This window comes from Symphalangus syndactylus, chromosome 8 (genome assembly GCF_028878055.3).
Source record: "Symphalangus syndactylus isolate Jambi chromosome 8, NHGRI_mSymSyn1-v2.1_pri, whole genome shotgun sequence".
In the NCBI taxonomy this organism is placed as follows: domain Eukaryota; kingdom Metazoa; phylum Chordata; class Mammalia; order Primates; family Hylobatidae; genus Symphalangus; species Symphalangus syndactylus.
In genome coordinates this window covers 39914416-39921731 of record NC_072430.2, presented here as the reverse complement: position 1 = coordinate 39921731, position 7316 = coordinate 39914416, and the positions used below count along the sequence as shown (strand labels likewise).

At 55.3% G+C, this 7316-nt stretch overlaps 1 pseudogene; it reads left to right on the top strand.

Annotated features, from left to right (window-relative positions):
• The first annotated feature begins 740 nt into the window (after positions 1-740).
• On the top strand, positions 741-5888 carry LOC129488718 (large ribosomal subunit protein P1-like; annotated as a pseudogene).
• The last annotated feature ends 1428 nt before the right edge of the window (positions 5889-7316 follow it).

Below are 7316 nucleotides of genomic sequence, written 5' to 3'. Positions count from 1 at the left end.
CACAGTGAAACCTCGTCTCTACTAAAAATACAAAAAATTGCCGGGCGCGGTGGCTCACGCCTGTAATCCCAGCACTTTGGGAGGCCGAGGCGGGCGGATCACGAGGTCAGGAAATCGAGACCGCGGTGAAACCCCGTCTCTACTAAAAATACAAAAAATTAACCGGGCGTGGTGGCGGGCGCCTGTGGTCCCAGGTACTCGGAGAGGCTGAGGCAGGAGAATGGCGTGAACCCGGGAGGCGGAGCTTGCAGTGAGCGGAGATTGCGCCACTGTACTCCAGCCTGGGCGACAGAGCGAGACTCCGTCTCAAAAAAAAAAAAAAAAAAAAAAAAAAATACAAAAAGTTAGCCAGGCTCGGTGGCGCACACCTGTAGTCCCAGCTACTCGGGAGGCTGAGGCAGGAGAATGGCATGAACCCGGGAGGCGGAGCTTGCAGTGAGCCGAGATCACACCACTGCACTCCAGCCTGGGCGACAGAGCAAGACTCTGTCTCAAAAAAAAAAGAAAGAAAGAAAGAAAAGAAAAAAGAAAGAAAGAAAGAAAAATTAGCTGGGCATGTTGGTGTGCGCCTGTAGTCCCAAGTCCCAGCTACTCGGGAGGCTGAGACAGGAGAATCGCTTATCGCTAGAGCCCAGGAGGCAGAGAGTGCAGTGAGATTGCACCATTGTACTCTAGCCTGAGTGACAGAGAGAGACATAGTCTCAAAAAAAAACCAAAAACAAACAAAAAGAGATGGGGAAATGGAAGATATAGGGGTTACATCACCTGCTCAAAATTATGCTGCAAGTGAGTGGTGACACTGGGATTTGAACTGAGACAGTCTAGCTTCAGGTGGCCTCGTCCTTCCCACTGCATTCTCCTGCCTCTCTGGCTCCCTCAGTGGGCTGCTGGGTCCCAGGCCTTGGGCTGGCATGGATAATCCCTTCATGCCCCCCTTGTCACGGAACTCCCCCCCACCCGCCAACATACAATCACCTGGAGCCCCTGCCAGTGTTTCCTTTTCCTCCTACTTGGCATGTTGAGGACCAGAATCACTCCGCTTTCACTCCCCACTTCATCCCACCTGGGAAAACAGGACCCTGCCGGCCAACTCAGAGCCCCCCAGGGTTGCATTTTAGGTACTGTTTACATTTTCTTTTTTTTTTTTTTTATTAATTTTTGCATACAAAAACAATAAACATTTTCTAAAAATACATACAAACAAAAAGATGCGTATCAAACATATTAGGAAGGTTGCACATGGGAAGTCGGGGAATAGAAATGGGGGGTGGGAGTTAAAATAAATGAGAGAGGGACTTTATATGGATCAGTGATAATAACTCAATCCTCTATTTGACAAAGAAGAGGGAGAAGGAGGAGGAAGAAAAAGAAAGTGGGATAAAGGATCAGAAAGGGAAGAAAATAGAAAAAATTAGAGTATGACTCCAGGGTAGACCTGTTTTGTTGTCACTGAGTTGGTTGGTTGGTTTGTCTGTTGTATTCTTCATGTTTCGCCAAGTTGGCCAGACTGGTCTCGAACTCCTAGCCCGAAGTGATCAACCCGCCTCGCCCCCCAGAGTGCCAGGACCACAGGCGTGAGCCACCACGTCCAGCCCCCACATTGCTTCTGGCCTCCGTGGTAGACCTCCCAGACGGAGCGGCCAGGCAGAGGAGCTCCTCACTTCTACCCAGACACAGGGCGGCCAGGCAGAGGAGCTCCTCACTTCCCAGACGGAGCGGCCAGGCAGAGACGCTCCTCACTTTTTCCCAGACGATAGGTGGCCGGGCAGAGGCGCTCCTCACTTCCCAGACGATGGGTGGCCGGGCAGAGGCGCTCCTCACCTCCCAGACGATGGGTGGCCGGGCAGAGGCGCTCCTCACTTCTTCCCGGACGGGGCGGCCGGGCAGAGGCGCTCCTCACTTCTTCCCGGACAGGGCGGCCAGGCAGAGGCGCTCCTCATCTCCCAGACGATGGGTGGCCGGGCAGAGGCGCTGCTCACTTCTTCCCGGACAGGGCGGCCAGGCAGAGGCGCTCCTCATCTCCCAGACGATGGGTGGCCGGGCAGAGGCGCTGCTCACTTCCCAGACGATGGGTGGCCGGGCAGAGGCGCTCCTCACTTCCCAGACGGTGGGTGGCCGGGCAGAGGCGCTCCTCAATTCCCAGACGGTGGGTGGCCGGGCAGAGGCGCTCCTCACTTCCCAGACGGTGGGTGGCCGGGCAGAGGCGCTCCTCACCTCCCAGATGGGGCGGCCGGGCAGAGGCGCTCCTCACTTCTTCCCGGACGGGGCGGCCGGGCAGAGGCGCTCCTCACTTCCCAGACGGGGCGGCCGGGCAGAGGCGCTCCTCACTTCCTCCCGGACGGGGAGGCCGGGCAGAGGCGCTCCTCACCTCCCAGACGATGGGAGGCCGGGCAGAGGCGCTCCTCACTTCCCAGATGATGGGTGGCCGGGCAGAGGCGCTCCTCACCTCCCAGACGGGGCGGCCGGGCAGAGGCGCTCCTCACTTCCCAGACGGGGTGGCCGGGCAGAGGCGTTCCTCACTTCCCAGACGATGGGTGGCCGGGCAGAGGCGCTCCTCACTTCCCAGACGATGGGTGGCCGGGCAGAGGCGCTCCTCACTTCCCAGACGGTGGGTGGCCGGGCAGAGGCGCTCCTCACTTCCCAGACGGTGGGTGGCCGGGCAGAGGCGCTCCTCACTTCCCAGACGGTGGGTGGCCGGGCAGAGGCGCTCCTCACTTCCCAGACGGTGGGTGGCCGGGCAGAGGCGCTCCTCACTTCCCAGACGGTGGGTGGCCGGGCAGAGGCGCTCCTCACTTCCCAGACGGTGGGTGGCCGGGCAGAGGCGCTCCTCACTTCCCAGACGGTGGGTGGCCGGGCAGAGGCGCTCCTCACTTCCCAGACGGTGGGTGGCCGGGCAGAGGCGCTCCTCACTTCCCAGACGGTGGGTGGCCGGGCAGAGGCGCTCCTCACTTCCCAGACGGTGGGTGGCCGGGCAGAGGCGCTCCTCACTTCCCAGACGGTGCGTGGCCGGGCAGAGGCGCTCCTCACTTCCCAGACGGTGGGTGGCCGGGCAGAGGCGCTCCTCACTTCTTCCTGGACGGGGCGGCCGGGCAGAGGCGCTCCTCACTTCTTCCCGGATGGGGCGGCCGGGCAGAGGCGCTCCTCACCTCCCAGACGATGGGAGGCCGGGCAGAGGCGCTCCTCACTTCCCAGACGATGGGTGGCCGGGCAGAGGCGCTCCTCACCTCCCAGACGGGGCGGCCAGGCAGAGGCGCTCCTCACTTCCCAGACGATGGGTGGCCGGGCAGAGGCGCTCCTCACTTCCCAGACGGGGCGGCCGGGCAGAGGCGCTCCTCACTTCCCAGACGGGGCGGCCGGGCAGAGGCGCTCCTCACTTCCCAGACGGTGGGTGGCCGGGCAGAGGCGCTCCTCACTTCCCAGACGGTGGGTGGCCGGGCAGAGGCGCTCCTCACTTCCCAGACGGTGGGTGGCCGGGCAGAGGCGCTCCTCACTTCCCAGACGGTGGGTGGCCGGGCAGAGGCGCTCCTCACTTCCCAGACGGTGGGTGGCCGGGCAGAGGCGCTCCTCACTTCCCAGACGGGGCGGCCGGGCAGAGGCGCTCCCCACCTCCCAGATGGGGCGGCGGCCGGGCAGGGGCTGCAATCCCAGCACCCTGGTAGGCCAAGGCAGGCGGCTGGGGGGCGGAGGCTGCCGCGAGGCCAGACCACGCCACCGCACTCCAGCCTGGGCAACACCGAGCACTGGGTGAGCGAGACTCCGTCTGTAGTTCCAGTAGCTCGGGAGGCTGAGGCGGGCAGAGCACTCAGCGTGAGGAGCTGGCGACCAGCGTGGCCAAGATGGCGAACGCGTGCCTTCATCCAAAGAAGAAAAGGCAGGCAGCGGTGGCGCGCGCCGGCAGACCCAGGGAGTGCGCGGCGCGGGCAGCAGCAAGCCGAGTAGATTGCAGCCTGGGCCCGAGAGGGAAAAGAAGAAAGAAAGGAAGGAAGGAAGGAAGGGAGGGAGGGAGGAAGGAAGGAAGGAAGGAAGGAAACTGTTTACATTTTCTTTAAGCCCTGTTCACATTCTCCATTCAGACTGGGAAAAATATAAAGGGTCAGTATCCCCAGCATTGATGAGGTTCTAAGGCAGAGGGTACGCAGGTGGGACTGCAGTGCTTTTGGGGAGACATTCAGATAAAATCCATCCCATTGCCGGGCGCGGTGGCTCATGCCTGTAATCCCAGCACTTTGTGAGGCTGAGGCAGGTGGATCGCTTGAGGTCAGGAGTTGGAAACCAGCCTGGCCAACATGACAAAACCCCATCTCTACTAAAAATACAAAAATTAGTTGGGTGTGGTGGCGGGCGCCTGTAATCCCAGCTACTCAGGAGGCTGAGGCATGAGAACCGCTTGAACCCGGGAGGCGGAGGTTGCAGTGAACGGAGATCGTGCCACTGCACTCCAGCCTGGGGGATACAGTAAGACTCTTTTTTTTTGAGATGAGTTTCTCTCTTTCACCCAGGCTGGAGTGCAGTGGTGAGGATCTTGGCTCACTGCAACCTCAGCCTCCCAGGTTCAAGCAATTCTTGTGCCCCAGCCTCCCGAGTAGCTGCGATTACAGGCACATGCCACCACGCCCGGCTAATTTTTGTATGTTTAGTAGAGATGGGGTTTCACTATGTTGTCCAGCCTGGTCTCAAACTCCTGACCTCAGGTGATCCACCCGCATCAACCTCCCTAAGTGCTGGGACAATAGGCATGAGCCACCGTGGTCAGCCAAGAATGCACATACTCTTTCCATTCTTCCTCCATGCCTCCATGCTCACGCCCATTTCTGCCTTGGTTGCCCACCTCTGACCACAATCCAGAACTAACCATTCCACTTTTAGGAAAGTATTCTACAGAAATAGCTCAACAAGTACACTGGCTACAGCATTCCTGTAGATGGTCAGAGGCCATGGAACTCCAACAGCTGCCATAAAGGAAAAAAGTAGTTCTGGGCCAGGCGTGGCGGCTCATACTTGTAATCCCAGAGCTTTGGAAGGCCAAGGCGGGAGAATTGCCTGAGGCTAGGAGTTCGAGACCAGTCTGGGCAACATATTGAGAACCTGTCTGTGCAAAAAAAATTTAAAAATTAGCCAAGTGTGGTGTGTGCCTATAGTCCCAGCTACTTGGGAGGCTGAGGTGGGAGGATCACTTGAGCCCAGGAGTTTGAGGTTACAGTGAGCTATGATAGCATCACTGCACTCCAGCCTGGGCGACCGAGTGAGACCCTGACTCAAAAACAAAAGTAACTCTGACTTAGGAACAGGCACAGAGGAGATCATGGTACACTGTTGATAAAACAATTTGCAGAATAATTTGTAGAATACGACCCAAGTTTTTTTAAAACAATAAAAACAAAACACACAACGTAAGCATATAGAAAATTGCCTGAGCTTTCCTCAGCTGCTGCCAAGGTGTTCGGTCCTTCCAAGGAAGCTAAGGACACGTTGAGGTGAGGCCCTCACTTCATCCAGTGACTAGCACCGCGTCCGGCAGTGCCAGTCCCACACTCGCCCGCACCGTGGCCTCCATCTCCAAGCTTGCCTGCATCTACTCGGCCCTCATTCTGCATGACATTGAGGTGACTGTCACGGAGTGTAAGATCAAGGCCCTCATTAAAGCAGCTGGTGTAAATGTTGAACCTTTTTGGCCTGGCTTGTTTGCAAAGGCCCCAGCCAACGTCAACATTAGGAGCCTCATCTGCAATGTAGGGGCTGGTGGACCTGCTCCAGCAGCTGGTGCTGCACCAGCATGAGGTCCTGCCCCCTCCACTGCTGCTGCTCCAGCTGAGGAGAAGAAAGTGGAAGCAAAGAAAGAAGAATTTGAGGACTCTGATGATGACATGGGCTTTGGTCTTTTTGACTAAACCTCTTTTATAATATGTTCGATAAAAAGCTGAACTTAGTGGTGAAACGATGTCTCTACTAAAAATAAAAAAATTAGCCAGGCATGGTGGCGCATGCCTGTAATCCCAGCTACTAAAAAAAAAAAAAAAAAAAAAAAAAAAAAAAAAAAAAAAAAAAGCTGAACTTAAAAAAAAAAAGGGAAAGAAAGAAAATTGCCTGAAAGGATAAACACCAAAATGGTGAGAGAGGGAAGTAGAATTAGGGAGGACCTGGTGAGAGGGAGAATTTTCATTTATTGTCTGCATACATCAATATTGTTCAAATTTTTACTTTAAGAAGACCTTACTTTTGCCAGGCATGGTGGCTCACGCCTGTAATCCCAGCACTTTGGTAGGCCAAGATGGGCAGATCACCTGAGGTCAGGAGTTCGAGACCAGCCTGACCAACATGGAGAAACCCTGTCTCTACATTTAAAAAAAAATCTAAAAAAAAAAATTCTAAAATACAACAGATTTTTATTTTTTTTTGAGACGGAGTCTTGCTCTGTCACCCAGACTGGAGTGCAGTGGCGCAATCTCGGCTCACTGCAAGCTCCGCCTCCCAGGTTCACGCCATTCTCCTGCCTCAGCCTCCTGAGTAGCTGGGACTACAGGCGCCCGCACGACGCCTGGCTAATTTTTTGTATTTTTAGTAGAGATGGGGTTTCACTGTGTTAGCCAGGATGGTCTCGATCTCCTGACCTCGTGATCCGCCCACCTTGGCGCCCCAAAGTGCTGGGATTACAGGCATGAGCCACCGCACCCAGCCTTATACATATTTTTTATTAGTGAAGAGGTTTTGCCATATTGGCCAGACTGGTCTCGAACTCCCGACTTCAGGTAATCCACCCACCTCGGCCTCCCAAAGTGCTGGGATTACAGGTGTGAGCCACCGCACCCAGCCTAAATTGCAAAAGATTTTGAGTGGTGAGAATGGCGACATGATGCCACAAGTGGAAAATTCCACACCTGGCTGCATGTGATGGGTTGAAGACAAAATACAGTCAAAAACTTTGTTTCATGTACAAAATTATTGAAAACATTGTATAAAATCACCTTCAGACTATGTGTATATGAAACCTAAGTGAATTTCATGGCTAGACTTCGGTTGCATTCCCAAGATCTCTCATTATGTATATGCAAATATTTTGAAATTCAACCTGCTTTCACACATTTCAGATAAGGGATACTCAAGCTGTAATTAACAAATAAACTTTTCACAGTCCAAACAGCCAAAGGCCCACTGTCCCTGTTCCCTCAGCTCACGCTCCCTTCCATGCACAGTCTTGTCTGCTCCTTCTACCCTTCGTTGTGTTTGGACTTCAGACTCTTTTATTTTTTTAAGACAAAGTCCTGCTCTGTTGCCCAGGCTGGAGTGCAGTGGGGCGATCTCAGCTCAACCTCTGCCTC